This window comes from Phalacrocorax aristotelis, chromosome 4 (genome assembly GCF_949628215.1).
Source record: "Phalacrocorax aristotelis chromosome 4, bGulAri2.1, whole genome shotgun sequence".
Classification (NCBI taxonomy): domain Eukaryota; kingdom Metazoa; phylum Chordata; class Aves; order Suliformes; family Phalacrocoracidae; genus Phalacrocorax; species Phalacrocorax aristotelis.
The window spans coordinates 32,371,324-32,382,367 of record NC_134279.1 but is presented as its reverse complement, the minus strand read 5'-3'; positions in this window follow the sequence as shown (position 1 = coordinate 32,382,367).

The following is an 11,044-nucleotide window of genomic DNA, read 5'->3' as shown; positions in this document are numbered from 1 at the left end:
AGATTTTGTTTGTGCCGTGTACATTTTCAACATCACTGTGAGTTTTGCTGGTCTGCAAGACTTATGTCTGTATATACTGCCTAAAAGAAAGTAAGAGGGAAATGGAAATGGTGCTTTGCTGGCAGTCGCCTATTCTTTTGTCACACACATAATGTTTCTGCATTATGCTCATATTTGTTCCTCCTGGTCTCATCTACAAAGAAATTTCTTGATATGAATCTTAACACAAAGAAGATGATGATTTTTAGCTGTGCTTAATACTTGTTTGTATTGCTGGGAAAACAGTATTGAGGCTATTCATAGCTTTGGTACGCTTACCTGCTTGCCAGAAATGTCCTTTTCCCACAGCTTTGCTGGGGGCTATGCAAATACCCCAAAAACTTTTCAAACCATAATACATGAAAGCACTTCTGAAAGCTTAATAAAGTAGGAAAAAGGAAAGAATGAAACCCCCCCAACCAACAACTACTATTGCCACCACCCTCTTGATCTGTGAGGTATAGCCAAGAGCATAGATGTTTGCTATTAGGGGTATTTCCCTGTTTATAGCTGTGTTCCTTACACATTAAAAAATGAAACAAGTTCCCTTCATCTGACCAAACAAGCGATGTGTGAGCTGCTCAACACCTGCTCAAAACACACTCATCCCTACCATGTTCAGCCAGGCTTGAATTGCTGCACAGATCAATTATTGTAATTTCGTACTGTTCAGGAAGAGTGTTAACTCCACCTAGCCTAGGTTCAGATACAGGAATGCAGTTAGAACTGGTAATGAGTGACATTCATAATGGTCATCAACAGTGTTGTTGTTAATGTGAGTACTAAACGGTAAAGACTTTGAAAGATTTCATTTACCTTTTTTGCCACTTGAGAGTTATTTGGTTTTGTACTTCACTTGGGTAAGAGGATAGCATTGATACATTGCAATTTTCTAATGCATTCTCTCCTTGTAAGACTTTGTTCGAAATTACCAGGAAAAAAATTGAATAAAAAGTAGAACCAAAGTGTGGACGTGTTCTCTACTTGTTTCAAGTATATTACATGTCCTTTTGGTGTCTGAAACTGACAATGTCATCTTAGTTACCAATGGGATAAAAAAATCTGACTGCTAAAGTGTTTTAAAACAAATTGTTTCATCAGAGAGACGTACCTGAAGTACCATATCTTATGCGTTAATATCTTCCACTCTAGCTGCCTGAAAAACAAAACAAACAAACACACAAAAACCACAAAAAAACCCAGGGAAGAGACTCTCCTCAAAATAAACATAAGTTCCTGAAAGGTCTGTTTTGTAAAAGCTAAGATTTCACCAGAAATTTTGCGGTAGCTCAACAAGCTAGAACTTATGGCCTGGCTTTTCTTCTTCCTCTAAGACTTTTCTTCCATGCTTTCACTAGTTTAGCTGCAGTCTCATACTATTGGGCAACACTACCGCAATGAAGCTATCCCGGGGACTGCACCAGGATCCAGCATTCATTGTGCCTGGTACAACTGGAACTTGTCACCATTAATTAATACTACCAAAGCAATAACCTGGCCCAAACTTCAGAAGTTAAACAAGCAGCACTCTCATCCTAGCAACAGCAGCTCAGCTGTGTGTCAGATGATGATGGCCATTTCCTATTAGGGTCAGGATGCATACAGTGTAAGCAGAAAAAAAAATAATTAAGATATATTATAGCTGATGAGAGAAGCACTCCTTTTCCTCCAGTGCTGGCTTTGAAAATATCCACTTTCTAAACACTGAAATGCTTGAAGGATGTACTGATCATTAGATTGTAATTTCTAATTATGACATAGTTGGCTGAAACACGTTTCAGATTCCAGGAGTAGTGAGAAAGCCTCCTAACACAGCAAAACTGAAATAAGGAGTGCCTTGGAATTGCTGCTCAGGCATACAGGTGAATAAACTCATCACTAGCTCTGGCACAGCACAGTTATGCAGAAACACTGTGGCTGTTGCTGGGTACTGAGCCCAAGTGGTATGTTGAAGGTGAAACACAGATGAAAAGGAGTGTGGGGTGGATGGAAAAGAAAAAAGAGCGACAAATACCAACGAATGTAGCTTGGCGGGACAGGTGGGCTTGACTAGAATTTTTCTCTAGATGTCTTGTTTACTGAATGTAAATGCTTAAAGTTGTTCAAAGGAGCTAAGCAAACTTCCCTCCTTTTCAAAGGATTTTAATGTATCCCACATGGTGTTTTAAAAAAAATTTTGAACGTAGTTTGTTTCTCTGCATGTCTTAGAAAGCAATTGACGCGGCTTACAGAACTTCATTAACCTCTTCCCAGTTTCTGCTCATGTTTTGTTCAGTTCTGTTATAAATGTTTGGATTTTAAGCAACGTGCCCTAGGTTATTTTGAAATGTTGCTCCATGCCAATGGCACCTTCATTCTGTTGCCTCCAAGCAGGTTCATTAAAATCTCTGTGGAGTATCATGCATTTTATTTGGCATTAATTCTAGCACAGCTCCTGAAACAGCAGTTTCTGATTGATCTTGAAAGCTACTTTGGTTTTGGCTTCACTGCAAACCCCTCCGGTGCACCTTGTGCACAGTGTTCACTAGAACCAGCTCTTCAAACAGTTTAAACCTGTGGAAAGCTACTGAAACTTTAAGCTTCAGTGAGAGTTCTTTTTTATTTTATTTTTTAAATCTGGGGGTAGCATGGTATAAAACACTAGTAAGCAGTCATTTTTCTCTCTGCTAGTCACCTCCTTTTACAAGAACACCTTTCACATTTTTCCAGCTTTAATACCTTTTTCCTGCACATTGACATGAACTGGCATTTGTTTTCATTTAAGCTATGCCAGTTTGCACAACATTTTTTACTTTCCATGTTAATGGCCAAGTTCTTATACAGTTATAAATTAGGAAAAATAATCAATTTACACTTTTTAAATCAAGTACAATTACAGTTATTTTTATCTTCCCCTGCCTTCCCCCAGCTTTTGAGATTTGTTAAAACAACCGCAATTAATATCTCTAAATCTTGAGTATCTTCTTACATTTGCAGACAAATGAGTGTTCATATTTCTGTCGGGCATAAATAAGTCTTAAATTATAACAATTTTCCAGCAAAGAGATGCTTCATCTCTTTTTGGCTTGTCTCAAGGACTGTATTTGTACATAAAGTACTGCATGGTTCAGTGTTCTTTCTACTGATAAAGTGAAAATTATTCAGAAAACCCAATTACTGCTTTGTTAATGTCTCCTCCAAGTGACATGGCTTTATTGCAGAACAGCTTCTTTATTCTGGTCACTCTCATTCTTACTATTAATTATGGCCATATCTAAAATCCTTACTCTGGAGTAGGACAAAATTGTAGTAGGTCTGTAGAAGTATTTACAAAACAGGGAATTCCTGCCCGAATGACTCCTGATTAAGCAGAGGACAACAGAGGAATATTTGCAGAGTCAGGCAAACAGAGGCAATATTGATTAGTTTAGCAGAAAGTGGCCTCAGTCTAATGTAGCTTACAGTTTCAACCTTCTAAAGGTTGTGGCGTCTCCTTCTCTGGAAATATTCAAAACCCGCCTGGATGCGTTCCTTTGTCCCTGCTCAAGCAGGGGGGTTGGACAAGATGATTTCCAGAGGTCCCTTCCGACCCCTACCAGTCTGCAATTCTGTAAAGATCTTAAAACATATAAAGGTGTTCTTAAAGTTTATTGAAGAAGGATAGAAAGAGGGTGTGCTGGTTTTGGCTGGGAAGGGGTTAATTCTCCTCACTGTGGGGGGGGCGGCTGCCTTTCCAGCTTCCCGCGCTCTGCCGTGTGGCGGGGGGGGGGGGCTGGAAGGGGCGGGGCCATGGCGGGGGCGGCTGACCCCGACTGGCCAATGGCAGGTTCATTCCGTACCACGTGACACCATGACCAGTATATGGAGGGGGGGCAGGTTGCGGCTCGGGAGCGGCGCCGCGTCGGGTCGGCGGGCGGCTGCGGCGCGTGCGGTTTGTTCCCCCTCCCCAATCCCCCGGGGCTTTGCGCCTCTCGTTGTTCTCCTTTGCATTGCATTTCTGTTGTTGCTTCTTTTAATTTTAATTATTAAACTGCTCTTATCCCAACCCACGAGCGTTACCCTTCTGATTCTCTCCCCCATCTACCGGTGGGGGAGTGAGCGAGCGGCTGTGTGGGGCTGAGCTGCCGCTAAACCACGACAGAGGGTGAGAGGGTTTTTAAGAAGGGAATTGGGTGCAGCCTGACCCTTTTCCCCCTCCAGTAGGATAAGGCAGTGGCTGTAACTTTCAGACAGATAAAAATGTTAAAGTAAATCCACAGCTGTCCTTTACCAGACTGTATGTCTGAAGCTACAAGGACTTTCCATGTGAACGTGTGTTTTTCTCCACATGGAAGGGCAACAAAAGTTAGACTTTGTTGCATATTGCATGCGCCTGATAAGATAGATTTTTATGTGTTAGGGAAGCCACTATGTCAGCCTATGTTTTTCCACCTGGTTGATGTCAACACTAAGGAACTCAGATGAAGACCTTTTCACTCTGCCCTGTCTCAACGATCTCCACAGACAAATAAAGTTGTTGTGAAATATTTTCTGCTACCCAGGATTTTTCTGTGTTCAGTTTCACTTCATGACTCTTAATATAAGATAGCCTCAAACAGACCTTTGTAATAACATTACCCTCCTTTTTTTCCTTCAATGTCACACTAAGACTAAGACATTCACCATGTTTTTGAATAAAAATATGGCATATCTTTTTTATTTAAATGTTTGATGTTGCATTTGCCGTGCCTCCTTTTCTCCTGCTTTGGCATGGCACTCGGCATTCAGTGACAAAGGACCTATTTCCCATCTCTCAATTCCCAATACCCATCTTTAAATTCTTCAGACTGCCATGTAAGTGGGTGCTCTATTTTGCTTCCGCGCTCTGCATTCTGTAAGTTTTTAGGCTGTGAAACACAATGCTACTGTGCTCAAAGATCGTCTTAATGCCATTCTCTTTCCCCTTTTCTTTTTCCTTTGCATCTTTCCATTTGACTTGACTATTTTTGAGCCTCTTTCTCTGAGCATGAGCCTGGGCTCATACTGAAAAGTATTTTGAGCCCCTAATAGCCCCAGTGAAGTTGCTAAGGAACTTGCAGAGCAGATTGCCAAGCATGGTGTACCAAGGCCAGCTGAGCTGAGACCCTGTTCTCCATGGTGGTGTGTTTTAGCCCCAGCCAGCAACTAAGAACCACAGAGCCAATTGTTCACTCCCCCCTGGTGGGGTGGGGTAGAATTGGAAGAGTAAAAGTGAGGCAACTCATGGGTTGAGATAAAGACAGTTTAATAGGTAAAGCAAAAGCCGTGCACACAAGCAAAGCAAAACAAGGAATTAGTTGGCTACTTCCCATGGGCAGGCAGGTGCTCAGCCATCTCCAGGAAAGCAGGGCTCCATCACAAGTAACGGTTACTTGGGAAGACAAACCCCATAACTCAAAACTTCATAACCCCCCCTTCCTTTTTGTCCCCTTAGCTTTATATACTGAGCATGATGTCATATGGTATGGAACATCCCTTTGGTCAGTTGGGGTCAGCCGTCCCGGCTGTGTCCCCTCCCAGCTTCCTGCGCACCTGGCAGAGCACTGGGAGCTGAAAAAGTCTTTGGCCAGTGTATGCGCTGCTTAGCAACAACGAAAACATCTCCACATTATCACCACTGTTTCTAGCACAAACCCAAAGCACAGCCCCGTACTAGCTACTACGAAGAAAATTAACTCTATCCCAGCTGGAACCAGGACACCTCTCTAGCCTCAATGCTTGTCCTTACCAGGGGCAAGTTGGTAGCCAGAGACAGGAGCCGCAGGATCTTTTCCACTTGCACCTGGGACACAGTTTGCATTTTGCTGGATCGTCAAGGCTTGCAGGGCTGAATCCAAGAAGGAATCCGAGAAGAGGGAGGAGGAATTGTGTCCCTGCCCAAGGGCCCATAGCTCTTCAAGGCAACATAGAACCAGACCACATGGCCCAGAAAACTTTGCACTTCCCTACGTAAGTCAGGGACATCCACCTACAGTCCCCGTTTTCATGTTAATTACAGTTTTGGAGGGATGTCTGCCTGCTTTGTCAAGAGAGCCCCTGGGAGCTCGCTCCTGCTGGGCAGGTTTGTCCTTGGTGTGATGGCCAGGACCCACTGAGGTGGGCGGTGGGGACGAAGGCTGGGGCTTGCCGGCTGGGTGATGCTGCTGTCATGGCAGTGAGCACAGAGGACAGGTCACAATGGGAGCTGTGCCCAGGGGCAGCACCAGGCAGCCCCTTCTGCTGTTGGACTTGGGCGATCGGTGAGTGCAGCACGCAGGGGGGAAGGCTGGGCTGGATGGGGGACAGGGCAGATGGCCAGTGGGTTTCTAACCTGGAGTGAGAGCCGAGCCCCTCGGGGCAGGGCACGGTACCATCCTCGGGGCTGGGGACAGAGGTGCTCGGGGCTCCCGGTGCTGGCAGGTGCCCAGGGAGGCTTTGGGGATGTGCCGAGTGCCCACGTCTCCACAGGACACTTGCATGTCAGGGGTGGGGCCCAGGGAGACTCGACTCTGCTGTCCCTTCCCTTTCACGGGGCACGGCGCAGCCAGGGGCTGGCCATCAGGGCGGCTTGGGCAGGGTGGGCCCCACGCTGTCTCCAGCCAGGGCCCGCGGCCCCTTCAAGCCTGTCAACACCAGTGCCCAAACGCTTTCCTGGGACAGCCCGTCGCGCCCATCCGTGCGGGGCTCACAAGCGCTGCCTTTGCTCCCTCCCACCTCCCTCACCCCCTCTCCCAGCTTCAGGTGCCTCATACCCCGCTCCCCCAGCCCCGTCCTCCCTCCCACCCAGCCCTGCTGAGCTCCCTTTTCTCCCACCTCCTCCAGGCCATGGCTGTGGCCATCGCCCTCGTTCTGTCTCTGCTGGCCATCCAGCATGGGCTGAAGCACAGTGACCAGACAGAAGTGGCCACGGCCAAGCGGATGCAGCAGCGCGAGGAGTATCTGCATCAGGAGATGACTCGGCTGCTGCGGGAGATTGAGCAGAGCAGGGGCACGGAGGAAGCCACGCTCCGTTCTGTGTTGCAGCACCGGCTGTTCCAGACTATTGTAGGAATCGCGTCCCTGTTGGCTGCGTTCCGCTGGCTGTCCATGGAGATAGCGCTTGCCGTCGACAGATACAGTCAGGAGGACGGCTCCAGCAGTGACGAGGACGACGTGCAGGAGGAGGAAGCCCTCGATGGCGCACACGCTGTTGTCAGGCCTTTGGCTGTGTCCACCCCATGGGCAGCGCAGGGCCTGCCCGACACGTGCAAGGTGCTGAAGGAGCTGGTGGGTGACCTCCTTGGTGTCTGCCAAGTGCTTGGCAAGAAGACTTTCATGCCACAGATGCAGCCAGCCATTGGGATGGACGACACCTACGAAGCCTGGAGCGTCCACGAGAACAGCATCGCCTACCACCTGCTTGTGTTCCTGCAGCCGCCCCCCGGGCATCGTTTCAGCCTGGAGCTGCACACCACAGGGCAGCTGCCAGCAAGGCACTCCAGCATCCATGTGGCGCTGGAGTGCATCTGCTCGAGGGAGCAGCTGCTGGGGGATCCTTTGTGCTTTCTCCACCACGCTGATGACACGCTGCAGAGGGACCAGATCTCGTGCCTCCTACGCACCCTCTGCACGCGCTCCTGCTTAGATGTGGAGAAAATCGCCTGCTGGGTCCAAGCGTTGGTGAGATCAGCCTGGCTGCTTTTGCCTCAGTCGCACCACTGCCAGCTGATGGTGCTGCCCTCCTCCCAGTCCTGCAAGTTCCAGCTGACAAGCGCCTCCAAGATAAACATCTTCGCTGAGATGACTTTTGCAGTGCAGCAAGGCACCTCAGGCGCCTACCTGAGACTTAAGTAGGCGGAGGCCAGCTTGACCAGCAGCACACCGCGGCCCGTGAGCTGCGCTGCTGTCGAGGTGCAGCTTTTCAGGCTCACGGCGAGGCACGCCCAGCAGGACAATTTCCACCTCAGTGGACTGCAGCTCAGCACCCATATCCTGGTGGTCACACACAGGCTTTTCCACCCATGCCTGTGACCCTGAGGACCTCTCCCTCTGGTGGGGCCCAGGTGACAATTTCGGATGCTGGGACAGAGAATCTGCTCATCCCAGAGACTGCCTGGGGAGTTCTGTGCCGCAGAGCTGAGCAAACTAGGCATGGAGATGGCACCGCTCAAGAGGAGCTCAGCTTGTGGCATGGACGGGTGTACTCTTTGCAGGGTGAAAAATGACTGCATGGTCACTTTTTCCAGCACAAATCCAAAACAAAGCCGCACACTAGCTACTACGAAGAAAATTAACTCTGTCCCAGCCAAAACCAGGACTACATTAAAGCAGTTATGTACTTCAATTTTACCAGGCCTCTGATTGTATTAAGGATTACTGATATTCTCTGAAACTATGTCCTCTGTTAACAACCTTTGCAGTTTTCTTCCGTTCTCCTTCTTGCCTTAAAGCCATTACCTTTTTGATTTCCCTATATGTTCTGCTTTGAGCTGCACACTGACTGCTATTCCTGGTACTGCGCAGCCCAACTCCAAAGCCATCACTCTACCTACATAGCACATAAGTGAAAATAATGTCATAGCTTCATCATGCTCATGCATATGAAATAAGGGTCACTTTATCTTTTATTCTTTTTTCATGATGTTTTGTCCCACATTAGGTTACTCTCCCTCTCTCTACTTCCATATTTCTTTACTTTTCTGTGACATTGCTTTCGGCATCAGATGAAAATAAAGCTTTTGTGAGTTCTGAAAGAGTGGAAATGTTACAACACTGAGGAAGCTAAGAAAACATAATTAATCCTTTAAGAAGTCTTGTTTCTACAGTTAAGTGATGAATGTTTGAAGGCTGTCCCTGCCAGTGCTGCGTAATGCCATTTATGTTTGTAATATTTTTACCCTTTTATAACAGAAATTTAAGGCTTTACCTACTGTATTTCTACACATAAATACACATACTATACAGAGCAATATAAACATATGTCATGATATTTACAAAACGACACACCATCAAAGGGTGAAAATCCAACCAAGATGTCCGTGCAGCTCAGATAAAAGGTGTTCACATCCGAACTCTCTTCACAGCGTTTTCAAAAGGTAACAGAATTATAAGTGAATAAGCTTCTTTTTTAATCAATAACTTGACAAAGACCAGAAATTGCAGCAGAAATTATGGAATAAATTGTCTTTCCTCCAATTGCTTGAATTGTTTCTAATGCTAAAAAGACAAACAATACACATTCACTAAATTACCTTATTTAACAAGAAAACCGTAGCACATTCAGGCACAACATGCCGAATAGGAAAATGGAATACAGCTAAAGGGAAATTAAGAAACATTAATTTCTTCTTTTTCTGTCTCACAACATACCCCCTTTCCGAAAAAAAGAGCCTTATTCTGATGCCTTTACTGTGGTACGGTAAAGAACGTCTCTACATCTAGCTACAGGGGCTCCAAGCGGTGGCAATGCATTTTCTGAATGAGTGTAGCAGTGGAAAGAAACTGGAAGGGAGCTGAAACTCCTCCTGGTTTGCTCTTGGTATAACATAGGCTCATTTGGCAAAATATCTGATAAACATGAAAGAAAGCAAAATACCATATAATCTTTTCAAATATATTCCATTGGCTATGATATGCATCCAGCTACAGTATCCATTTTTGAGCAGACATTTCAAAAACTCATTGCTGCTTCTGAATGTCAGTGCATTTACACATTCTAATATACATGTGCTCTATGAAAACAGAGATGAAGAAGGTAATGGATTTTTATAGCAGGCTATGACTTTTTGGCAGTAGGAAGACCATTTCCACGTACTATTGAAATCAGAAAATTAGATTTTAACCTCTAATGTCTTTTTAAACATAGCTAGCACATAAGTAAACAGCTGTGCTTATTATAGATCCAGAATGTCATAATAGTAAAAAAATAATCTAGTTTGAAGCTCACCCTTCCAAAGCATTCCTCTGAGATGAATTCTCTTGGCTCTCAGCAAAGGGAGTGGGAGCCAGATCTTCTCACTTTCCTGAATTGGGCCCTTTGAGAACAGTATGTTTGTTCTTTAACATTGTTCAGTAATATTTAATACTCAGAAAATGCAGATTGCCAGCTGTTACACATCATCTCACAGCAATAACACACTGTGATATTTAAATCTTATAGTTACTTTTGTATGAGTGATACTCAGGAAATTTGAATCTTGTCAGTAAATAAATATTTGAGTGTTCAGCTTAAATTGTTTATTGGTACATCTGCTTGGAAACTTGGTAATACTAATCAATAGTCCAGAAGATTAAACTAGCAAAGTTGATTGGAAGGGAGTTCCTTGTATGTTTGTGCAAGTACATAAGCATGGTCAATTCTGCTGTGCTTGAGCTGTAATAGCAATTTAGGAGACATCCTTAACTTGGGAAGCATGTTGGTGGAGCAGGCTGAACCTGGGGGCTGTACGCTTCCCTGAGGTCCTGCCTGCACTGCCCAAGGCTGAGCCATTGGTTGGCCACTCCTGATTTTCTCTTTTTTTTATTTTATTATTTCACTGTTTATGTAGTTTGCTTATATTTGTATGTGTGTGCTTAGGCTTTATTTTTTGTCCTGATTTTATCCTGAGCGGAAATAAGGTGGCAAGAAAGACTATTCCAGCAGCCAGTGCATAGGCAAGAACCAGCAGAGCTTCTGTCGCTTTTTTTTCTCCCCTCCACACCTGCCAAAGATACAAAAAAAAAAACCCGGAGCATTTACAAATGCAGTTGTCTATCCCCGTAAATGCAATGAGCTCCTAACGGGACAACTGCTGAATGGCTCAGGCACAGGAACTGCCTGACAGCCGGGCTTTCCTCAGGCAGCACTTATGACTTCAGCGAGGCTGAATCAAGCACTTCACTTTGCAGAATCACAGGATGTCATTTGGAGAGTATGTTTTCAACTGATGTTATTATACAGTATTTAAAGGGAAACAGAAAGACTCCCATGCAGGATGGGACTCCATCTGGACTATGACAAGTGTATTGCTTAGCAACTAGCGTTTACTGGTCTTCTCATTTTTTTTAATTT